We start from the raw sequence: 26,366 nt of genomic DNA, 5'->3' as shown, positions 1-26,366 counted from the left end.
GAGCAGGACCGGGTTGGCAGCGGAGAAGACCAGAGGGAGGAGATCGAAGAAAGAAGACCTGAGGAAGAAGATTGGAGGAAGAAGACCAGAGGCAGAAGACCAGAGGGAGAAGATCGGGGGAAGATTTTTAATAAAGGACTTCTCAAAACCATCTCTTGTCATTATTTACACTACCCTGCCTTTTTGGGGTGAATAGGTAGGGGTACAATGTACCCCATGCTCATTCACATGGGGTGGCGGGATCTGGGGGCCCCCTGGGTACAGGGGGTGTCCAAATTCCGATAAGTCCCTGGCTCGCAGACCCACACAACCACCATCCAGGGTTGTTGGGAAGAGGCCCTGGTCCCCATAAACATGAGGACAAGGTTCTTTGGGGTGGGGGGGGGTGCAGAGCCCCCCTGCCCCAAAGCTCCCACCTCCCATGTTGAGGGTATGTGGCCTGTATAGTCCAGGAGGGGGTAGGGCTGCTCGCTCGCCCCCTCCCCTTTCCTGACCTGCCGGGCTGCATGCATGGATGAGGGTCTGGTATGGAATTTGGGGGGTCCCCACGCCAAACGGCCTGGTATGAAACCTGTGGGGGACCCTCATGCCCGTTTTTTTCCATTTTGGCATGAAGTTTCCCCTTAAGATCCTCAGAGCGCAAGTCACACCACAAGTTGGATCATCATGGTCCGACTTGGATGCGACATCTATTCAAATCAATGGGCTTAAAGCCGTTTTAAAGATGGCTCATAGGCAACCATTGATTTTGAATAGAGGCAGAAAAAAGCTACTAAAAGCTGACACGGCTCTACGCCAATGGAAAAAGCTACTAATAGCATGTTTTTACAGCTGATTTTTCCTGGCGTTGGTAGTGTCCTCTGCAGCTTGTTTTTTCTAACGCCCTGTGTGCATGAGGCCTAATTGGTAAGCACATATTTTCTTTGTAGCGATCACTCTGGGCAATTTATTTGGATGGATATACTTTAATTTTCCCACATGCTGTATCCACCTTCAGTTTGTTCCCTTGGGTCCTTGGGGGTCCAACTTCCACAGCTCCAAGGCCAAACGTCCCTGGCAGTCCCTTATTGCAAATATTGTATTCAACTTTAGCTGATTTGTAGGCATGGGGTCCCCTACGGTGGCCCCAGAGGCTTGAATTGCATTGCTATTCTCTATTAATTGTCATATAAATTATTTTACTGATGTTTACTTTACAGACATTCGTTATTATTTGCTCTCACTCCTGAGGAAGTGAGCGTTGACTCACGAAATAGTAGTTTTCAAGATGCAATTTTTCATGTTTTGATATATTGAACTTCTAATTATGTATGATATGTACTGTTATGGAATAACTATAAATCAGTTTGATATCCAACTATTTTTATTCCATGTTATTTCATTCCATATTACATCCCATTCCCCAATGTCAATTCATTTCATTTCCATATATTCATTAATATATTTTGAACCATGTCTACTAAATATTTAGTGGTTGTGTGTTCTGCAACTCATTTAAAGGCCCAGGGTATTCTCATGTTTTTATGGATATATATTGGATGGAGGTGCACAACTGGGGGCACCACACCACTTATTTTATTTTTTATCTTACTATAAATCTGAATTATTGAAGGATAAATTATTACTATCCCCAATATACCCTTTAGAATATCTACTCTGCATCCAAAGCAAGAAGCAGAGAAGGCATTCTGTCCCAAGTGCTATACAAATGTAAAAATGTAATGGCGACAAACTGTGGTACTGGTTACATGTTTAGAGTTACAGAGGAGTGCTAGAATTATTACTCTTGCTTTAATGATTGCGGCAATACCTCATATGTGTGGTTTGAACATCGTTTACATATGTGGGTGCGTATTGCGTATGCAAGTACGCTAGCTTGGAGGGATGGGGCGATTTTTATTTTTTTCTTATTTATTTTCCTTTTTAGTTTTTATTTTTACACTGTCCCTTAAAAAAAAAATATTTTGATCACTTTTATTCCTATTACAATGATGTTTTACATAAGTATGACAGGTCCTCTTTAACCCCTTCCATACCGCGCCATAGTAAAATGACGGCGGCAGGAATCCTTTCTCAATCCGGGAGGACGTCATATGATGGCGCCCAGATCTCCCCGCTACTGCGTGCCCCCGGGGGCGCGCAGCGCGGCGATCGGGGGTGAGGCTCGTCCCTTGGACTGAGCCCAACCCCGATCACGGTAAACAGCCAATGAAATTGGCTGTTTACCACGTGATTGGCTGTGTCAATCACAGCCGATCACATGAGCGGCTCCAGCGCGAGCCGCTCGTTCCCTTCTCAATGCACGCTCCCCGGGGACGCGCAGCCCTCGGACAGAGCCCATCCCCAATCTAGGTAAAGAGCCAATGAAATTGGCTCTTTACCACGTGACCGGCTGTGTCCAATCACAGCCGGTCACAAATGTCAACAGAGAACACGGTAACTAGCTGTCACCGTGTTCTCCTCCTCACACACTGATCCAGTGTGAGGAGGAGATTGTGGTAACAGCTAGTTACCAAATACAGTGCACCCCAAACACACTGATTGCCCCCCCCCCCAATAAACAGCACCTGTCACTAGCCCATCAAAGCACCTGTCACTAGCCCATCAAAGTACCTGTCACTAGCCCATCAAAGTACCCGAGTACCTGTCACTAGCCCATCAAAGTACCCGAGTACCTGTCACTAGCCCATCAAAGTACCCGAGTACCTGTCACCAGCCCATCAGGTACTCTGATGACAGGTACTCGGGTACTCTGATGGGCTGGTGACAGGTACTTGGGTACTCTGATGGGTAGGTGACAGGTACTCGGGTACTCTGATGGGATACAGAGAGGTACTCAGGTACTCTGATGGGCTGGTGACAGGTATTCGGGTACTCTGATAATGGGTACTCGAGTACTCTGATGACGGATATTTGGGTACTCTGATGACGGCTATTCAGGTACTCTGATGACGGGTACTCGGGTACTCTGATGAAGGGTACTCGGGTACTCTGATGACAGGTACTCGGGTACTCTGATGACAGGTACTCGGGTACTTTAAATACCTGTCACCGGAGTACCCGAGTACCCGTCATCGGAGTACCCGAGTACCCGTCATCGGAGTACCCGAGTACCTGTCACTTACCCAACAGAGTACCCGAGTATCTGTCACCTACCCATCAGAGTACCTGAGTACCTTCTACCTGCTCATCAGAGTACCTCACACCTGAAGTACCTGAGTACTTGCCACCTGCTCATCAGTACCCATCACTACTCATCAGTACCCATCAGTACCTATCACCTATCAGTATCAGTACTGATCATCCGTACCCATCAGTACAGTATCAGTATCACCTATCAGTATAAGTACTACTCATCAGTACCTATCACCTGCCTGTCACCTGCCCATAAGAGTACCCGAGTACCTGTCACCTGCCTATCGGAGTACTCGAGTACCTGCCACTTGCTCATCAGTACCAGAGTACCTGTCACCTGCCCAGCAAAGTACCCGAGTACCTGTCACCCTTCATACAGCCACCATGTCTAAGTCCAAAAAGGTTTATATACGTCCTCCGTTTAAACCTAAATACCGGTGTTATGGCAGCAGATAGCTGCCATAACCCTGGTATTTTTTTAAACGGTGGACGGTTGGCTTTCCGATAAGGGTGGTTCCAGCGGCGGATTCGCTGTGGGATCACCCTTCCGGGGTGGCGGAAGAGGTGCCCCCCCCCTCCCGCCGCATTCTGGTCCTTTTCCCCGCTTACCGGACCCGCCGGCAGCGGGGAAAACTATCCGGTCCCGGATCCTCACAGACAGAATGTCGAGTGAGGGCAAGCTTGCCCTCACTCGACTCTATGGTCTTGGAGGACCGGAGCTACGGCAAAAGTCGTTGCCTAGCAACCAGTTTAAAGGTCCCTTTTTTTTTTTCATTTTATTTAATTTTTTTTTTATTTTTTTTTTATTTTTTCTATCTTTTAGTGTACTTGTGAGATCTGAGGACTTTTTGACCCCAGATCTCACAAAAAAAGAGGTCTTGTCGTGCCTTTTTCTATTACAGGTAATGTTTACATTTCTTGTAATAGAAATAAAAATGATCAATTTTATTTTTTTTTTAAAAACAGTGTAAAAATAAAAAATAATAAATAAAATAAATAGTAAAAAAAAAAAAAAAATTAAAGCGCCCTGTCCCCGTGAGCTCGCGCGCAGAAGCGAACGCATACGGAAACCCCGCCCACATATGTAAACAGTGTTCAAACTACACATGTGAGGTATCCTCGCGATCGTTAGAGCAAGGGCAATAATTTGAGCCCTAGACCTCCTCTGTAACTCTAAGATAGCAAACTGTAGACATTTTTAAAGTGTCGCCTATGGGGATTTTTAAGTACCAAAGTTTGTCGCCATTCTGTGAGCGTGCGCAATTTTGAAGCATGACATGTTGGGTATCTATTTACTCGGCGTAACGTTATCTTTCACATTATGGAAAACAATTGGGCTAACTTTACTGGTTTCTTATTTTTTAATTCAAAAAAGTGATTTTTTTCCCAAAAAAATTGCGTTTGGAAGACCGCTGCGCAAATGCGGTGTGATAAAAAATATTGCAATAATCTCCATTTTATTCTCTAGGGTCTCTGCTAAAAAAAATATATAATGTTTTGGGGTCCTAAGTAGTTTTCTTGAAAAAACAACTGATTTTAGCTTGTAAACACCAAATGTCAAAAATAGGCCTAGGCAAGTGGCTAGGATGCATGATGATGCTCCTTGGATATTGGGCCCCTCTATATGGCTAGGCGGTGAAAAAGTCTCACACATGTGGTATTGCCATACTCAGGAGGAGTGGCAGAATGTATTTTGGGGTGTCATTTTTGCTATGTACATGCTATGTGTTAGGAATATCCTATAAATTGACAACTTTGTGTAAAAAAAAAAAGTTTTTATTTTTTTCCCACATTTTCCAAAAACTTGTGGAAAAAAATGACATGTTCAAAGGACCCATAATGCCTCATAGAATATACGTTGGAGTGTTTGCTTTCCAAAATGGGGTCATTTTGTGGACTTTTCCATTGTATTGGTGCTCTAGGGCCTTGAAAAGTGTGATAGGTAGTAAGAAAGTTTTATGTGTATTTATGCTCCTAAAATGCCTTATGGTGCTACTTGGACGTGGAGTCTCTTTTTGTGGCCAGGCTGTGTAAAAGTCTCACACATGTGGTATCACCATACTCAGAAGGAGTAGCAGAATTAATTTTGGGGTGTCATTTTTGCTGTGTACATGCTATGTGTTAGAAATAGCTTATAAATTGACAACGTTTTGGGAAAAAAAAGAAAAAAAAATTTTTTTCTTTATTTTCCCAAGGATTGTGGGAAAAAATTATAACTTCAAAAAACTCACCATGCCTCTTACTAAATACCTTGGACTGTCTACTTTACAAAAAGGGGTCATTTGGGGGTATTTGTACTGTCCTGACATTTCAGGGCCTCAAGAAAGGAGATAGGCCATCAGTACATCTGGTGTGATAAATTTTCAGTAATTGGTACCATAGCTTCTAGACTCAATAACTTTCACACAGACTAAATAATATACACTAATTTGGGTTAATTTTACCAGAGATATGTAGCATTATAAATTTTGGCCCAAATGTATGAAGAAAAATTAATTTTTTGCAAAATTTTATAATAGAAACTAAAAAAAAGTGTTTTTTTTTCAAAATTTTTGCTCTTTTTTTGCTTATATCACGAAAAAAAAAAACTCCCAGTTGTGATCAAATACCACCAAAAGAAAGCTCTATTTGTGTGAAAAAAATGATAAAAATTTTGTTTGGTTACAGTGTAGCATGACTGAGCAATTGTCATTCAAAATGTGAGAGTGCTGAAAGCTGAAAATTGGTCTGGGCAGGAAGGGGGTCTAACTGCTCTGTATGGAAGTGGTTAATGAGAGATCTGGGGTCAAAAAGACCTCAGATCTCTCATTTACACTTAAAAGCAAAAAAAATTTCATTTTACTATTGCTATTAAAAAAAAATTGGCCCTTTAATGCCGTTGGGCGGAAATTACGTTTGATGTTGCTCCGGTGCTCCAGGGGTATAGAGTTGAGTGGGGTCATCTTGTCCTCATTCGACTTCCTGCCCATCCGTGCACAGAATCGGATCATTTTCACTGGTACCGACGGGTCCGGTAAGCGGGGAAAATGACAAGGTGGGGGCACCTCTCCCGCTGGCCAAAAAAGTGATCCCGCTGTGAATCCCCCGCCGAGACCACTTTTATCAGATTCTGGATCACCTGATGTGTAAAAAAATACTGGAGTTATGGTAGCTAGCTGCTGCTTTAAACCCAGTATTTAACATCAAAATACCAACGTAAATACACAGTGGCCAGTACAGAAGTAGTTAATATAAAGCCTAATGTCCTTAGAGAGAGAGATAGGAAGAAAATTAGCAGGAGCAGTTATAAGTTTAGATGGCTTGGTAATTGTCACTATAATAGCCTTTCCATTCCTTTCTTGGAAATACTACCCTCTAGTATTGCTACACTGAAACAGTTTTCTAAATATGGGACAAACTGTGTCTCAACGGTTTTATAGTATTCATTGCTAAATCTGTCTGCTCTAGGTGATCTCCCTAAGGGAAGATGTTTAAAGGTAGTTAGGATTTCAGATGTCATGATAGAAAGATTTAATTGTTGTTCTGCGGTTTGTGCAAAAAGTCATTAATCCCAACAGGTGTGGGCAGGTATGACTCCAATTTTAGATGGTACAGTGAGGAAAAAATTCCTTAAATTAATTTGGAAAGCTCTCTTGGCTGTAAACTCTAGCATCTTGTTTGGTCACCAAATAGGAAATGTTTGCTTTAGACCTGTGTTTTTAATTAATGTAGTCATATAGGTTCCAGCTTTGATAGCCTGAAATTAGTGGTTCTGTCTAAGTGTTTTAAGTAGTCAAATTGATGCAGCAATACTTGATTAAACTGTTGTCAGAGTTACCCGAAACACTTAATAGAGGTTTGGGTGGTCCAGGACCAGGGGTCAAGTCCTGGGAAAAAAAGCGTGGGAACTCACCAAGACCCCCCCCCCCCCCTCAAAAAAAAAAAAAAAGTGTGTGTGTGTGTATATATATACACTGCTCCAAAAAATTAAAGGAACACTTTGAAAAAACATCAGATCTCAAAAAATATCATGCTGGATATCTATACTGATATGGACTGGGTAATATGTAAGGACCGAAAGGATGCCACATCGTTTGATGGAAATGAAAATTAAAAACCTACTGAGGGCTGAATTCAAAGACACCCTGAAAATCAAAGTGAAAATATGATGCAGCAGGCTAGTCCTTTTTTCTGAAATTCCAATGCAGCAACTCAAAATGGTACTCAGTAGTTTGTATGGCTCCTAAGTGCTTGTATGCATGCCTGACAACATCGGGGCATGCTCTTAATGGGGCGCTGAATGGTGTCCTGGGGTATTTCCTGCCAGATTTTGACGAGGGCATCAGTGAGCTCCTTAACAGACATGTCACATGGAAACATAATGTCCCAGAGCTGTTCTATTGGATTTAGGTCAGGTGAGCGTGGGGGCTATTCAATGGTATCAATTCCTTCATCCTGCAGGAACATGAGGCCAGGCATTGTCGCGCACCAGGAGGAACCCAGGACCCACTGCACCAGCGTAGGTCCAAGGACTTCATCCCAATACCTAATGGCAGTCTGGGTGCCATTGTCTAGCCTGTAGAGGTCTGTGCGTCCCTCCATGGATATGCCTCTCCAGGCTATCACTGACCCAACCCCAAACTGGTCTTGCGGAACGATGTTACAGACAGCATAATGTTCTCCATGGCTTTTCCAGGCCCTTTCACGTCTGTCACATGGGCTCAGGGTGAACCTGCGCTCATTTGTAAAAAGCACAGGGCGCTAGTGGCGAACCTGCCAATTCTGGTGTTCAATGGCAAATGCCAATCGAGCTCCACAATGCCAGGCAGTGAGCACAGGGCCCACTAGAGGATGTTGGGCCCTCAGGCCACCCTCATAAAGTCTGTTTCTGTTTTTTTTGTCAGAGACATTCACACCAGTAGCCTGCTGGATGTCATTTTGTAGGACTCTGGCAGTGCTCATCCTGTTCCTCCTTGCACAAAGGAGCAGATACCGGTCCTTTGTGCAAGGAGGGCACGGGGCCCACTAGAGGATGTTGGGCCCTCAGGCCACCCTCATAAAGTCTGTTTCTGATTTTTTGGTCAGAGACATTCACACCAGTAGCCTGCTGGATGTCATTTTGTAGGACTCTGGCAGTGCTCATCCTGTTCCTCCTTGCACAAAGGAGCAGATACCGGTCCTGCTGATGGGTTAAGGACCTTCTATGGCCCTGTCCAGCTCTCGTAGAGTAACTGCCTGCCTCCTGGAATCTCCTCCATGCTCTTGAGACTGTGCTGGGAGACACAGAAAACCTACTGGCCATGGCATGTATTGATGTGCCATCCTGGAGGATTTGGACTGCCTGTGCAACCTCTATAGGGTCCAGGTAGTGCCTCATGCTACCAGTAGTAACACTGACCCTAGCCAAATTCAAAACTAATGAAAAACAGTCATAAAAGAATAGTAGGAAAAAAATGTCAGTGGCCTCCACCTGCGGAACCATTCCTGTTTTGGAGGTCATTTCATTGTTGCCCATCTAGTGCACCTGTTGTTATTTTCATTAATACCACAGCAACTGAAACTGATTAACAACCCCCTCTTCTACTTAACTGACCAGATCAATATCCCAGGAGTTTAATTGACTTGATGCTATACTCTGATTAAAAAGTGTTCCTTTAATTTTTTTGAGCAGTGTATATAATATGTACTCCTTTTTTTTAACAAATAAAGTGCAGCATTTATTGTAAAGTGCCAGTTTTGAGGACACCTCCAAAATTCACATGCATTAAACAAATAAGTATAGAACAGATGTAGCAACAAAATAATTCAACCTGTATGCTGTACTAACCAAAAAGCCACCATAATGTGTGATAATGGTTCCCTCGCAGGGAATTTCTAAAACAAACAGTGTATGGAAAAAAAAAAAAAAAAACGTGACACAGTCATTAGAAAATATCCAACAAACAGGAATAATGTTTCCCTTGCTGTTTAAGATGATCAACTTTTTCGAGATTTAGTATCATCTGCACTGCGATGTCTGGTCAGCCATTTTGAGACATATGGTAAAGGATCCCATAAATGCACAGGAGGGCCAATGAGACTGACAAACAAAAGAGGTTAAAGGCATTTAATGCCAAGCCCACTCCTAATGGGTGATATTACCAAATTCATTGTACTGAAGCCCCTCTCACAATCACCGGATGTCACTGGAAGACTGTTACCTGCTGTCACAACTGGTTTCAGATTTTTACCATTATCAATGAAACCTTCACAGATCATGGATGCATTGTTGAGACATAATCTCTTGCACAGCTGCTCTAGCTTCATCTCACCTTCTAACCAAGGACTGTACACATCGATTGGCGAGCGTTGGGAATTCAGGATGGCAATTTCAGAGACAAGAATTTAAAATTCACCTGAGTGTGATGAAGCTGCAGGTCTGTTGCTCGCAGTTAAAGCATAAAGCCTGAAGCATAAATTATCCACCAAACATTGATAAAATTTAGGGAGATTTATCCTTTCTTGGCCTTTTGTACTCTCTGGATTGATGGTTACACCGTTTATCCAGAAATTCCAATACTTTTTTCGGATGTCTGCCAGGCATGTCTTTCACTTTTTCAATTGCACAAACATCAGCTGGTAGGTTCGTGGAAGTGTGATTTCATTTCTTTGAGGGGCTTCAGATAACAGTCCCATTTCCTGAACAGCATCTGCAATCCCACCCAGGTTTAACAAATTATTTTCTGATGTCAGGACCTTGTTAAACCTACTTCTTTTGCATATTCAGAGAGCTTCGACAGTTGTTTTGGTGACTGATGATACACAGCATACAACTTCTCAAAAAATGATGTTACATGATGAAGACCAGGAATATAATCAATTGTATCTGAAATGCACAATTCAAGCCTATGTCACAAGCAGTGCCATTTCACAATCTGTGGATATTTTTCACTAAAGCCTAGTACACACGCAATGATTTTCCCCCGACCGGTCGTCCGTCTTTTGTCCAGAGTGGTTTTGTTGGTTGGAATGTGCCCAGACTGCACTGGACTTTTGTCGACCGACAAAATTCTACTTCAGAAGTGATGTCATGTGTTGGTTTGCTTTCTTTGTGTTCTTTCTTCTCTGCCTAGTCTTGCTCATAAGATTTTTCCCTGTCGAAATCTGTACTGACTGCACGAAAATCGGCCATGTTTTGACGGAGGACAAAAATTTTATAGCCTAGCCTGCACATCAGATTTTTTTCGGCCGAAAAGTCGGAGTCGGTTGTCGGAAGCATCATACTAACAAGCCGAAAATTGGCAGATCGGTCGTACGAGGCTTAAGTCGTTCAAGAACACCTGACTTTCTTCCAAGCATTACACTTGCACCATGACTACAAACACAATCAAGTTTTTAGCAAGAGAGTCATTACTGAACCCATGTTTAGAAAGACAAGCTAGAAGAGTGACTTCAATAGACTGTGCATCTGCTTTAGGCAAACCAAGCAAATCGAGAAAGTGACTGGGTCTTTTCCGTAAACAGAGGCACAAATAAAAACAATTAACACTGAATATGAAGAAACTGTAGTAGATTCATCAATATATACAGACATTTTTGGAGCCTGTTCAACAATTGCCTTGCAAAGCTTTTTTTCTCATTTCACTGGCAATGGAATCTATTATTTGTGAAGCTGTATACTCACTATTGCGAATACATCTGCACCATTTGCAACTTGCAAGCTGATAAGATCTCAGAAATCTGTGAAAGGTCCATTTTGCTTTGCATAAAAGTAGGCAGTACAAAATACTTTAGTGGTTGACGCAAACTTATGCTTCTGCTGTTCTGCAATATTAGATTGCAAAATCTCCTTTCTAGATATAGCTTGAATATCTCCCGCCTTTACATGTGCTTCTGAAATGTTATGTATATGGATTTATTTAGGTCAACATATCTTTTTTTGTTTTGCCATATGGAGTAATCATACTAGTGCTCCATTCTTTTGAAATAGATACACGCTGCAAACAGACACTCCAAGGTGTTTAACCTCATGAAACACATTGCAGCCTAAAAGGTAATTTTCAACAAACAGCCAAGGATACTTTTTTTGTAAATTCTAGACACTGATTCTGGTCCCAACATTCTGGTAGAATAATTCTCTTACTAACATCAGCAGCTGTATCTTCAGTACCTAAGTCAACTACAGCTGAGTTACTCACTGGTGTCGTTTTTGCAGAGGACACTGGGTCATCCTGCCGTAGCAGAGGCTCACACTGAGATGAGCAGCTTGCAGACCCTGTATGCGATTTTTTTCTGGAAGCCTTTGAGAAGAAATCTATAAGGCTGCCCTTTCATTTGCTCATTTCTGTACAAATAAAAACAATAAAAAAAATGTACTGAAAGAGAGGGTGGAAAGGGTGGATCACATAATGGGTTCTACAGTAAATCTAAAAGATGGTAAAAAAACTTTGAAGCCAAAATGGTAATCAAATAATGTCTTAATAATGTTGTGTTTTCTTTCCATTATTCAGATATATAGGTTTTGTGTTCTGCATGTATCTTGAACACCACTTTTTTCATATTTTATTTTATTATTTTTTTTTTTTTTTTGGGAATCTCTCATTTAATTTATGGCATTTACATTTAATATTTTAATTAAAATGATTACATTTAAGTTCCCCCAATTAATTTTGATGCTTTCTTTCCCCTGGCTGTAGCTATTGCTTGACAGCCTCACTAACCAGTTGGCTGGGGTGTGTGTAATTTAGTAGGCTGCCTGTTCCTTGCACTTCACAGAGCAGTTCTGCGTGGCTCCCGCTGCGCTTTGACCCATGGCGTCACGTCCCCCGCAGCGAGTTGCATGGAGCTGCTGTAAATCATTCCGGAGGACTATTGGCAGCCTACTGCGTCTGTGTCTTTATCCTTTGCAGAGGCTCTGCTTCAGGCCTCTGCTCAGCCTCAATCAGTGTGGGACAATTACTATTGTGAGCTGTGTCGGCGGCTGCTGGTGTAGCGCCTGTAACATGGTGGCGACTCTAGGAACAATATATAACAGGGCACATAGGATACCACAGTCAAAATTGGGGGGGGGGGCACTCATAATTTTCACCACTATATCATACCACTGAAAAAAACTAAATAAAACTATATATAAATATGGTTACAAAATCTTGTAATGCAGTATGCAAAAAAATACCTTTTTATTGTACTAACCAAACACTTAAAAGACAAGCTTTCAAGAGTTTTCCTTTTTTCTTCAGGTATTGCGTCAGACTCTAGAAAAAGATTTTCTTTATAGCTTAAAGCAATTTCAGCAAACAGTTTAAGCAGTAATAGCCCCTAGTATTGGTGCCAGTTTATGCAGTAAAAGCCCTTAGCATTGGTGCCAGTTTATGCAGTAATAGACCCTAGTATTGGTGCCAGCTTACATAGTAATAAAGCCTAGTATTGTGCCAGTTTACACAGTAATAACCCCTAGTATTGGCACCAGTTTACGCAGTAATAGCCCCTAGTATTGGTGCCAGTTTACGCAGTAATATAGCCTAGTATTGGTGCCAGTTCACTCAGTAATAAAGCCTAGTATTGGTGCCACTTTACGCAGTAATAAACCCTAAAATTGGTGCCAATTTACTCAGTAGTAAAACCTAGTAGTGATGCAAGTTTACGCAGTAATAACCCCTAGTATTGGTGCCAGTTTATGCAGTAATAACCCCTAGTATTGGTGCCAGTTTACGCAGTAATAACCCCTAGTATTGGTGCCAGTTCACACAGTAATAAAGCCTAGTAATGATGCAAGTTTACACAGTAATAACCCCTAGTATTGGTGCCAGTTTACACAGTAACAAAGCCTATTATTGGTGCCAGTATACACAGTAATAACCCCTTGTATTGGTGCCAGTTTACACAGTAATTACCCCTAGTATTGATGCGAGTTTACACAGTAATAACCCCTAGTATTAGTGCCAGTTTACGCAGTAATATAGCCTAGTATTGGAGCCAATTTACGCAGTAATAAGGTCTAGTATTGGTGCCAGTTCATTCAGTAATAAACCCTAGTATTGGTGCCAGTTTACACAGTAATAACTTTTAGAATTGGTGCCAGTTTATGCAGTAATAAAGCCTAGTGTTGATGCCAGTTTACGCATTAATATAGCCTAGTTCTGATGCCAGTTTACACAGTATTAAAGTCTAGTATTGATGCCAGTTTACACAGTAATAAAGCCTAGTATCGGTGCCAGTTTACGCAGTAATAACCCCTAGTATTGGTGCCAGTTTACACAGTAATAACCCCTAGTATTGGTGCCAGTTTATGCAGTAATAACCCCTAGTATTGGTGTCAGTTTACACAGTAATAAAGCCTAGTATTAATGCCATGCTCTCAGTGCCTTGGATGTAGGGAAGAATGCCAACCATAGTGATGAAGGTGTTAAGACCATCCACGACAGTGGCAGGTCATGGGAGATCTTTATTATTTCCCCGTTGGTCTCCTGCTATAGTACTGCACACCTCTCCATTCGGTGCTCCTTCCTTCCGCCACACACCATGTTGAAAGTAAGGGGGAGGGCTGCTACAGCAGACCTCTTCATCTGGGACTCATGCCCTTACAGCAGGGGTGTTCAACCTTTTTGAGGAGCGAGGGCCACTTTAGCGATTTGGTAACTGGTTGCAGACCACAATAAGCAGAGCAGGCAGATGACAGGTCTGTGTCCACTCAGCAAATGCAGAGCAGACACAGCTCGCTCTACTCTATGGGCCCTCCAAAATGATCCGCCCTGTCAGATGGGGACAGATTCCCTTCTGTTTTTTTAAGTGGATCGGACTGGAGATAGGCGAGTGTAAACGGACATAAGTCCCTTTACATCTTTTACATATGACACTCTATAGAGGTGAATGGAGGGTCCGATTGGGTCCACCTGAAAAACAGACAGGGGGACCCCATTGGACCGATCGTGTGAAAGGGGCCTAAAGCTGCTTTAACACGGATGCACTGCGGTTTACCTGAAACTCAACTGACCTCAATCTTCACTTCTTCCTCAGGATTCCTGCAGGTATCGCTGGCTGCTGCTGTCCTCCAGGCACGTATGGCTGATGGCTGATTCTAGCTGTTCTCCAGGGCTGGTACTGCTGGTGGATACTGCTGGGGGTTACTGCTGTTGGGTACTGCTGGCTGGTACTGTTGGTGGGTACTTCTGGCTGGTTCTGTTGGTGGGTACTGCTGGCTGGTTCTGTTGGTGGATACTGCGGGTGGGTACTGCTGGCTGGTACTGTTGGTGGGTACTGCTGGCTGGTACTGCTGCCTGGTACTGTTGGTGGGTACTTCTGGCTGGTACTGGTGATAGGTACTGCTGGCATGTACTGCTGGCTGGTACTGCTGACAGGTGCTGCTGGAGGGTACTGCTGGCTGGTACTGTTGGTGGGTACTGCTGAGTGGTACTGCTGGCTGGTACTGTTGGTGGGTATTGCTGACTGGTACTGCTGGTAGGTACTGATGGCTGGTACTAATGGTGGGTACTGTTGGTGGGTACTGCTGGCGGGTACTGCTGGTGGATATGGCTGGCTGGTACTGCTGGCAGGTGCTGCCTGTGTGTACTGCTGGCGGGTACTGCTGGTAGATACTGCTAGCTGGTACTATTGGTGGGTACTTCTGGCTGGCACTGCTGGCTGGTACTGCTGACTGGTACTGTTGGTGGGTAATGCTGGCTGGCACTACTGGCTGGTACTGCTGGCTGGTACTGCTGGTGGGTACTGATAGTGGGTACTGTTGGTGAGTAATGCTGGTTGGTACTGCTGGTGGATAATGCTGGCTGGCACTGCTGGCTGGTACTGCTGACTGGTACTGTTGGTGGGTAATGCTGGCTGGCACTACTGGCTGGTACTGCTGGCTGGTACTGATAGTGGGTACTGTTGGTGGGTAATGCTGGTTGGTACTGCTGGTGGATAATGCTGGTTGGTACTGCTGGTGGATTCTGCAACAGGTACTGCTGGCTTGTACTACTGGCTGGTACTGCTGGCTGGTACTGCTGGTGGGTATTGCTGGCTGGTACTACTTGATGGTACTGCTAGCTGGTACTGCTGGTGGGTACTGCTGGCTGGTACTGTTGGTGGGTACTGAAGTCTTGTATTGCTGGCAGGTACTGTTGGTGGGTACTGCTGGCTGATACTACTGGCAGGTACTGTTGGCTGCTACTACTGGGAGGTACTTATGGCTGGTAATACTGGCAGATAATGCTGGCTGGTACTGCTGGAGGGTACTGCTGGCTGGTACTACTGGCTGGTACTGCTGGTGGGTACTACTGGCTGGTTTTACTGGCTAGTACTGCTTACAGGTGCTTCTGGTGGGTACTGCTGGTGGGTGCTGCTGGCTGGTACTGTTGCTGGGTACTGCTGGCTGGTACTGCTGGTGGGTACTGCTGGCAGGTGCTGCTGGTGGGTACTGCTGGCGGGTACTGCTGGTGGGTAATGCTGATGGATACTGCTGGCTGGTACTGTTGGTGGGTACTGCCGGCTGGTACTGCTGACTGGTACTGTTGGTGGATAATGCTGGCCCAATGCCCAAAAAAACGCTAGCGCCAAAAAAAAAAACCACCCAGGTGTGTTGTTGCAGGCATTTTTTGGGGGTTTTTGGAGGCAGGCAAAACATCTGAACTTGTGTATAGTGGTATATATACACACATACTTATATGTATTTTACACTTACACATATATAGGTGTTATAGGAGCGGAGCCATATTAGTGTAAATGATTTCATTAGCGCAAGCATATATTTCTGCTGCTATCACACCTATATATGTCTAGGTGTATATATACATATAAGTATGTGTGTATATATACCCATATACACAAGTTCAGATGTTTTGCCTGCCTCCAAAAACCCCAAAAAAATGCCTGTAACAACACACCTGGTCGTTTTTTTTTTTGGCGCTAGCGTTTTTTTGGGCATTTTTTGGGGTTCTTTGGAGGCAGGCAAAACATCTGAACTTGTGTATACGGGTATATATACACACATACTTATATGTATATATACACCTAGACATATATAGGTGTGATAGTAGCAGAAATATATGTTTGCGCTAATGAAATCATTTACACTAATATGGCTCCGCTCCTATAACACCTATATATGTGTAAGTGTAAAATACATATAAGTATGTGTGTATATATACCACTATACACAAGTTCAGATGTTTTGCATGCCTCCAAAAACCCCAAAAAAATGCCTGCAACAACACACCTGGGCGTTTTTTTTTTTTGGCGCTAGCGTTTTTTTGGGCATTTTTTTGGGTTCTTTGGAGGCAGGCAAAACATCTGAACTTGTGTATATGGGTATATATACACACATACTTATATGTATATATACACCTAGACATATATAGATGTTATAGTAGCAAAAATATATGCTTGCCCTAATGAAATCATTTACACTAATATGGCTCCGCTGGTATATATACACACATTTATATGTATTTTACACTTAGACATATATAGGTTGTATATATAGGTTCTATATTGGTGTTAATTATTTCATTAGCGCAAGTAGTGTTTTCTGCTCCTTTCACACCTATATATGTGCAGGTGTATATATACATACATGGGTGTGTATATATACCCCCTATACACATGTTCAGATGTCATGCCTGACTCCAAACATGTGCTCAAAAAATCCCTATAGAAGCCTGCAGCCAAAAAGCAAGCAAAGCCATATTACTGCAGCGAAAGTGACTTCAGAGAAACTAGCTTTTCTCTATAGCGGTCACCCTGATATGGAAGGGTTTGGTCACCCTGCCATAGCAGTCCGTGTCAGTTCAACCTACACTACACTACGGTCACCCTGGCACTTAACACTTTCCCTACAGAAACAAAATGTTTGCATCTAACTAAATTGTAAAAGAGCACCCTAACTACACTAGATATCCCTTTCCTCACACTAATAAATGCTAAATGACACTTTGTAGCAGAAGTCACAGAACTGCTTCCACTCTCTTCCATGTCCCTGTATAACAATGCCAGGAATTTGGCGGGGGCTATCTTATATACTGGGGGTGTATTCACTAATGATTGGCCTATGGACCCCCTAGTCACTCCAATCACATTCCTAGCATTCTCCTGCCCCCTCAATTGGCTTTTGCTAATGGTTCTGGTCCAATCATGGGCTTTTAAAGCCCATTTCCTGTCCCATTGCATTTTGGTCGGTTCTGGTTGCCGAATTCCGAACTTTTTGGGCAAAAAGTTCTAAATTCGGCCGAACCTGGAACAGCCAATGTTCGGGTCGAACCGATGGTCGACCCGAACCGTTCGATCATCCCTAGTTGCCATCTGCAGCCTTTGCAGTCAACGCATAAGTCGCGGTAAGCCCAACACTCACCTAGGGACAACCGCCTTAAGAAGGCACCTGAAATCCCATCTCCAAGCCCAGTGGGAGCAACATTGTCAGAACCCACAAAGGCACATTCCAGGCTCTCACCGTCCAGCCTCTTCTCCTTCTCCTGTCTCCTCACAGTTTTCCTCCACTCCACCTTCCATGATGCCGTCGTCACGTTGTTCTGGAAAAAGACAGGCTTCTGTGGCTTAAATGTTTGAGCGTAAAAAAAGGTGTCCAACAGGTGTCCGACTACATCGGGTTAACGGCCGATGTGGACGCTCTGAGGAGTGATGGGTGGGCAGGCTTGACCTCTGGCCTGAGCTTGCACAATTTGCAATGGAACTGTTGGCTTGCCTCCCGTCCAGTGTCCCGTCCGAAAGGACGTTCAGCACAGCAGGGGGGGATCGTGACCGATAAGCGCACTCGCCTAGCTCATGACAGTGTAGACTACCTCACATTTAAAAAAATGAATGAGGCATGGATCTCTGAAGAATTCAACACATGTAACCAGTAGACCATGTTTCATTGAAATTCCTCATGACAGGCCAAAAATATCTGCAAGACCGCCATCAACCCACAACAATTCCTGGTCCTTGTCTTCACTAAATACAGCGGCATAAAGGCATTTCATGTCCATTGGATGGCTATTTTTTGGGGCCTATACAGGCCGACACTTCTGTATACTGTGAATGCCTAATGTACCTCTAGCCAACAAATACATTACGTTCTTTTCTGTCAGTTAAACCCACGTGGGCTAATTTTTGGGGCCTATGCAGGCCGACACTTACTTCTGTATCCTTTGAATACCTAATGTACCTCTAGCCATCAAATACACTACGTTCTTTGCTGTCAGTTAAACCCATGTGAGCTAATTTTTGGGGTCCATACAGGCCGACACTTACTTCTGTATCCTGTGAATGCCTAATGTACCTCTAGCCATCAAATACACTACATTCTTTGCTGTCAGTTAAACCCATGTGAGCTAATTTTTGGAGCCTATACAGGCCAACACTTACTTCTGTATATTGTGTGAATGCCTAATGTACCTCTAGCCATCACATACACTACGTTATTTTCTGTCAGTTAAACCCATGTGAGCTAATTTTTGGAGCCTCTACAGGCCGACGCTTACTTCTGTATACTGTGTGAATGCCTAATGTACCTCTAGCCATCAAATATTACGTTCTTTGCTGTCAGTTAAACCCATGTGGGCTAATTTTTGGGGCCTATACAGGCCGACGCTTACTTCTGTATCCTGTGAATGCCTAATGTACCTCTAGTCATCAAATACACTACGTTCTTTGTTGTCAGTTAAACCCATGTGAGCTCATTTTTGGGGCCTATACAGGCCGACACTTACTTCTGTATCCTATGAATGCCTAATGTACCTCTAGCCATCAAATACACTACGTTCTTTGCTGTCAGTTAAACCCATGTTAGCTAATTTTTGGGGCCTATACAGGCCGACACTTACTTCTGTATACTGTGTGAATGCCTAATGTACCTCTAGCCATCAAATACTACGTCTTTTCTGTCAATTAAACCCATGTGGGCTAATTTTTAGGGCCTATACAAACCGACACTTACTTCTGTATCCTGTGAATGCCTAATGTACCTCTAGTCATCAAATACACTACGTTCTTTGCTGTCAGTTAAACCCACGTGAGCTAATGTTTGGGTCCTATACAGGCCGACACTTACTTCTGTATCTTGTGAATGCCTAATGTACCTCTAGCCATCAAATACACTACGTTCTTTGCTGTCATTTTAACCCATGTGAGCTAATTTTTGTGGCCTATACAGGCTGACACTTACTTCTGTATACTGTGAATGTCTAATGTACCTCCAGCCACTAAATACTACGTTCTTAGCTGTCAGGTAAACCCATGTGGGCTAATTTTTGGGGCCTATACTGGCCGACACTTACTTCTGTATCCTGTGAATGCCTAATGTACCTTCAGCCACAGAATACAACGTTCTTAGCTGTCAGGTAAACCCATGTGGGCTAATTTTTGGAGCTTATACAGGCCGACACTTACTTCTGTATCCTGTGAATGCCTAATGTACCTCCAGCCATCAAATAAACGCTCTTAGCTGTAAGTTAAACCCATGTGGGCTAATTTTTGGGGCCTATACTGGCCGACACTTACTTCTGTATCCTGTGAATGCCTAATGTACCTTCAGCCACAGAATACAATGTTCTTAGCTGTCAGGTAAACCCATGTGGGCTAATTTTTGGGGCCTATACAGGCCGACACTTACTTCTGTATCCTGTGAATGCGTAATGTACCTTCAGCCACAGAATACTTCGTTCTTAGCTGTCAGGTAAACCCATGTGGGCTAATTTTTGGGGCCAATTCTGGCCGACACTTACTTCTGTATCCTGTGAAAGCCTAATGTACCTTCAGCCACAGAATACTACATTCTTAGCTGTCAGGTAAACGCATGTGGGCTAATTTTTGGGGCCTGGAATGGCCGACACTTACTTCTTTATCCTGTGAATGCCTAATTTTTCAGACTGTAATTGAAAATCAATGGGTCTGTAAAGGTACCGCCAAATTGTGGAATGGATGCGGACCCATTTTACAGATGTGTGAATGGGCCCTATATGTATTAGACATGTATTTACTGGCTGCTGTCAGTTCTGGCGGATTTATGAAAAAAATATATATATTTTTTGCTGTAAAAAAAAAATAAAAGTTTAGGGCAACTTTTTCAATTGCAATACTTCTGTTATGACATTGTCCATGTGCTGGGACTATTTGTGCACAGCTAGTAAGTCTTTTGTGGCTGCAAATATGACCTAAAGGTTTTTAAAGTTCGTCTCCCATTGAAGTCAATGAGGCCCACCGCAAACTTATGGTTCGCTGACTTTTGAGAAAATTTGCGGCTGACGTTCGTGAACCGCCCCGGCCGATGTTCGTCCATCTCTAATATTCAGTACATTTATGCAGAGTAGGGTTTTTAAACTGGCACATTTTTCCAAATTCAGATTTCATCACTTTCTATTTTTAGAATGCTAATGCAAGGCCAATGATTAGAAATGAAAGCTATTATTCATATAAAATAATTTTACATTTGTTACAGCAAAGCATTAAATTGTACATGAACCCCAACAACATTCGGCTTTTTTCTCCCTTTAGGTCTGTTAAAATTGCTTTTGAAAGTGTTGTAGTGCATATGATTAAAGTGCTAAAAGAAACCTGTTTATGCTGCCAGAAATCCAGTGAGCTGATTACATTCTGTGATCTCTGCAGTGTTATCTATTAGTAGTTAGTCACATTCAACTGAAGATGTATTGTAGCTTGTCCAAACCATTTGAGTATGTGAGCATCAACCTAGCACAGAAAAAGTGTTACAGGCAGGGTTACCAAATGAAGATAAAGAAAAGGAAACCTAGAAAAAGGAACTAAGGTATTGCACTGAGCAATAACAAACAGGATAAAAGGCTGATGTAAATGGAAAATGTATGTATTAGTCACTGCTGATGGTGGTGGATTAGTAATTTGTATATTGGAGAGATTCTTTAAAATCTTCACATATTCAACCTGATTATTCTTTTTTTTTTTTTTTTTGCACTTTCTGTGGGCAATTTGTGATGAATATCATGACAGGAAACTATGGGGTGAAGGCCTGGATATCAAATTAGATTATTACTCTAGTTTGCTGGGCCAAACATGCATTCTGTTGCTTTTTTAACATTTTAGAAGACACACTGCTTATCATTTAGATGGGATGCCACACTGTGAAGAGAGAGCTAGAAAAAAAAACATACGTTGACAGAAGCTCTGAAACAATATCAATAATATGGGCATTATAATCAGAACTAACAAAAGCTGCTGCTGGTTGGTTGCATAGCTACAATGTAGCTACATCTTAATAGGGGAACATTTCATGTACATATACAGTATGTTTTTTGTATTTATTATATCCAGGTATAAAACATGTCTTTCTATTACTTTTTCACCAATATTTCACTTGTGACATTTCAGGCAGCAGGTGGGGCTTTAAATTCCACTTTACAGTTTCACAAAGCTAAAATTACAGTTTACCTAAAACAATCCAGAATTGGCAATAGAGCTGAATAGCTGGAGATCATACAACCCATACATGTTCAGAGATAGGATACATCCTTCTTCAGCTTTAAAGCGTAACTGCACTTTTATTTAGAAAAAAACATTCCCCTCTAGGTGATCTATGTACATTGCATGGATTATAACAACCTTTGTTGCAGATTCCTACCTTTTGTTATTCTGAAGATATCATTGTTTGTTCCTCTGTGCCCCTGTGCCGAGTGGGTCTAATGGGAGTGGTTTTATAATTATCAACCAGATGTGCAGCTGAAGAGCATAAATGAGAAAATCTGCTGGGCCTGCATCCCTATTGACGTGTTCCTATTGGGAGTATCTCACCAAAAAATGACATTTATGTTGCAGGGGATGCCTGAAATCGGACTTATATCTTAATGCAGACTTCTGGGAAAATCAGTGAGCCAATCATACAAGTCGGAAAAAATGTTTTGGAGGCGTGTTCAGTACACATTCTGTGTACACAACACCTCCAGGTAGCCATATTGCATTGCACTTTCAGAAAATTACAGCGGCTGCAGATTGAAAAGGAAAGGTACGTTTTAATAACATTGAATCACAATATGACTTGTGTTGCAATTGTATACACTATATTATTTTTTTCTTTATTTAATACTTTTTTTCCCCTTCAAAAGAGGAAATAACCTTTAAGTATGCAGTACAGGTAATTATTAGACAGAGACAGGGACAAAGGGAAAAACTAGTGCTGGGCTTCCTCTTTAGGAAATTCAGAATGATCTGCAATAACTCTGCCTTGGGTTCAGACCTTTATTGAATGCTTATTTGTAATAAAAATATATATTTAAAATACATTAAAAAATACATAAAATATAAATTAAGACTTGTACAAAAAATAAGTAGATAAACTGAACACAAATCAGAATAATTTCTCTTAAAAATGTATTTCCATGTTTGCAGTCAAATTTAATTAAACCCTGCTATATATTTTTATGTGTTCATAGTCAAATTTGGAAATACAAAAAAGGGGGAGGAATAAATGGACTTTGAAGGCACCGTAATAAAAAACACAACACTTTATTTTGGATACGTATTAAAACCACAAAAGTGTGTATCGACCGATCAACATGGACAATTTCATTGATCAGAGGATACAAATGATAGGTGAGTGGGGAGGACCTCACCACCTAAAGCATACAATGCAACAGACAATACAAGATTGCATTTGAATGATATACAAAGGAGAAGTAGGGCGCTATACGCTGCACACAGACCGCACCACGGTGCAGGCAACGCAGAGCGTCCTGTACAATATGATAACAGCTTCCAAAAGGAAATAAACCAATATATCCAATTGCTCTACATGTTTCGCCTGGTATTCAGACTTCATCCGGAGCGGTTTGGAATATAGATTCCATAGGAAGATGTTGCTGGAGCCAACCAATAGGCACCAGAAGAATAATAAACCAATCTTGTGATTAGTAATCACGAGGGGTGACCTGTTGAGGTAGCTGGAGGAGCACGCACTGCTTATGGTCAGATTAAAAGGGAATCAGGTAGTCACAATATAGGGTATGCCTGTCCCATACATAGCCGGATATAAGGCATATAGTAAAATAGCAGGCAGTTCCTCCAAAACGAAAAAAGCATGCAGCGCGTCCTCCAAATGCTCCTCAAGGACACAGATCAGTGACCCCCGGATGGGGAATGACCACCATGTGGAATGGTGGTCATTCCCCATCCGGGGGTCACTGATCTGTGTCCTTGAGGAGCATTTGGAGGACGCGCTGCATGCTTTTTTCGTTTTGGAGGAACTGCCTGCTATTTTACTATATGCCTTATGTCCGGCTATGTATGGGACAGGCATACCCTATATTGTGACTACCTGATTCCCTTTTAATCTGACCATAAGCAGTGCGTGCTCCTCCAGCTACCTCAGCAGGTCACCCCTCGTGATTACTAATCACAAGATTGGTTTATTATTCTTCTGGTGCCTATTGGTTGGCTCCAGCAACATCTTCCTATGGAATCTATATTCCAAACCGCTCCGGATGAAGTCTGAATACCAGGCGAAACATGTAGAGCAATTGGATATATTGGTTTATTTCCTTTTGGAAGCTGTTATCATATTGTACAGGACGCTCTGCGGTGCCTGCACCGTGGTGCGGTCTGTGTGCAGCGTATAGCGCCCTACTTCTCCTTTGTATATCATTCAAATGCAATCTTGTATTGTCTGTTGCATTGTTTGCTTTAGGTGGTGAGGTCCTCCCCACTCACCTATCATTTGTATCCTCTGATCAATGAAATTGTCCATGTTGATCGGTCGATACACACTTTTGTGGTTTTAATACGTATCCAAAATAAAGTGTTGTGTTTTTTATTACGGTGCCTTCAAAGTCCATTTATTCCTCCCCCTTTTTTGTATTTCTGACATTCAGGACGTGGCACATGTCTCTTTATTTTATTACGCCCCTGTCCTTTGCTGCACCAGGGATAGGCGTAGATATTCTATTTAGTTAAACATAGTCAAATTTGACTATAGATTACCCCAAAATATTTCTTACTGTTTAGAATGCTTCTAAAGAGAAGGTGTCATGGCTCATTCTAAAAATTTCTACACTGTCTCAAGTGTCTTTCCCCCTATGCTATCACTAACATACAATGCAGAAGGGCAGATTCTAAAATGTTAACCTTTTGTTAGGACAGACAGCATTCAAATCTAGTTTACAGTTGATAATAAAGAATAATGAACACAGTACAGACAGGGTTAATTGTGCTGAATATTACTCTACAGCGCTGACCTAAACATTACACAGCAGGGAGAGCATGTAAGGATATTTAAGCAAGTATAAAGAAATTTAAAGTGTAAGTAGCAATTTTTATTTGTTTACACTAAGTTACGGGGAACATGTAATCAATATAAACAGGTGTTATTTCAGTTTGGGTTAAAAAAGGAAATATGCTTTAGTAAGGCATATGTAAATATTACCAAACAACTATATATTTTTTTAAGCAAAAAAACATGAATAAAAATACTGCTCTGAATTTCTTCAGGACACTTATAGCCTTGGCAAAGTTGACATATCAGGCTACCAGGTGTATTGAGGGTGTTTTCATCATCATATGCTGCATCTATTGTTTTATAAAACACATTTTTGTTTTTATTTTAGCAGATCCTTCTCACATATTTATCTAAAAAAGATAAATAAAAATGCCATAGGTCCTCTTTAGAAAATGTTTAAATCTGCATCATTTTTTTTCTCTATCATGGCCATTTCTGGCTTGTCTGGTAGACATAATGTCAGCTTTGTCCACAACCTGAATGGTCATTGAAATTTCATTCTTCTTGTAAATAAATAAATCTATGTTTTTTTAATAGTTTTCATTGCATTCGTAAACATTTAACACACAAACAATAGTCACAACCGTACCAACAATACACGAACAATACAATGTTACAGCATCCACAGCCAATACAGCAAAGGGATCTTGAAAAGCAAATAATATAGAAATGTCAAAAAACTCATAGACATAGACTATATAATCCAAGACGTTACCAATCCTCCATAGCATATTAATGATATCCCCATGCATCAACCACCCCACAGAGGAGTAAAAGGCAATTACATCCACCTCCAAGTCAGCCTAGGGGGACCAAGGAGTAGACACAGAGCCCAGAATTCACAACCAAAATGTGTGTTTGATACTTTCCTCAGTTGTATCCCTGGGAGCCATGCTGGTCTTCCTCATTGTTTTGCCACTTTTACAGCAGCTGTGTTCATGTTACAGTATTTACCAAATTACACATCTGGTCCCTTTATTGAATGGAGGTAGTAGACAGTATGCTTTAGGAGTCAGTTGATATTTTCTTAGTACTTAGATCTCATACCTTCTGCTTGGCTGCTGTTTCAGTTATGTGACTGTAAATTTTAGATCTCATTGGATTGAAAAAAAAAAAACAGTCACTTATTAAAAAAAAAGGTATCCTTCTCCTGGTGTGTTAACTTTCTAAAATGATAAAAAATAATAAAGATATTGTAGCTATCACTAAATGTGTTCCCACATACAGTCCTAACAGTCCACGCATAAAGTGCTCTAGTGCATCTTCATATTTCAATATGAACTCCACCATATAACAAAAGTGCTCCATCACCAAGTGAAATACTCGCTCACCTCAGGACAAGACCCTCAAAAGGGCCAACACAGCATAATGGTAATCAATCCTGTACACCAGATAGTGGGTCCTCTGCTCACTTCCTCCTCTGATGATGATAGAACTTCCCCAGCAATGATGACTCCACAGAACTCTCAGAATAAAAGAAACAATCTCCAATAGTGCAGTATCATGGTTAAAATGCATAAAAGAATACCAGCCAAGCTTAAGGAAATTCACTTTATATTTATTCAGTTAAAAACAAGCAATATGATATAACAGAGTAACAGAGTCTCACAGCATCCAGATGAAGTAATGATACACACCGCCTGGCTCCCTCTTTATGCATTACACCACTCTCCCGCGTGACTTCTTCAAAAGGTGAGCCGGACGGCTAGGGCGAGCGCGTTATACAGTGATTGGAATTTAACTCAGTGATCTCTGATCCAATAGGCAAAAAAGTACAGAGACCAGTTAATTATATTGGCCTTTAGCAGTATAATGAGCATTTCCTTAAGCTTGGCTGGTATTCCCCTATGCACTTAAACCACGATACTGCACTATTGGAGATTGTTTCCTTTTTCTGAGAGTTCTGTGGAGTCATCCCAGCTGGATAAGTTCTATCATCAAAGGAGGAATTGAGCAGAGGACCCACTATCTGGTGTACAGGATTGATTACCATTATGCTGTGTTGACCCCATTTGAGGGTCTTGCCCTGAGGTGAGCGAGTATCTCA

The 26,366-nt window shown here is 42.0% G+C and overlaps 1 pseudogene across 1 annotated transcript in view; it reads left to right on the top strand.

Annotated features, from left to right (window-relative positions):
• Window positions 1-24,673, top strand: part of LOC309548147 (tigger transposable element-derived protein 1-like) — a 40,925-nt pseudogene extending 16,252 nt beyond the window's left edge. The window contains exon 3 of the transcript in view: window positions 24,648-24,673. The product of the transcript in view is annotated as a tigger transposable element-derived protein 1-like (transcript). The remainder of the gene's footprint in view (window positions 1-24,647) is intronic.
• The last annotated feature ends 1,693 nt before the right edge of the window (window positions 24,674-26,366 follow it).

This window comes from Pelophylax lessonae (assembly GCF_965119305.1).
Source record: "Pelophylax lessonae genome assembly, chromosome: 2".
Lineage (NCBI taxonomy): Eukaryota > Metazoa > Chordata > Amphibia > Anura > Ranidae > Pelophylax > Pelophylax lessonae.
The sequence above is the reverse complement of the archived record's forward strand: the minus strand, read 5'-3'. Positions and strand labels throughout refer to the sequence as shown.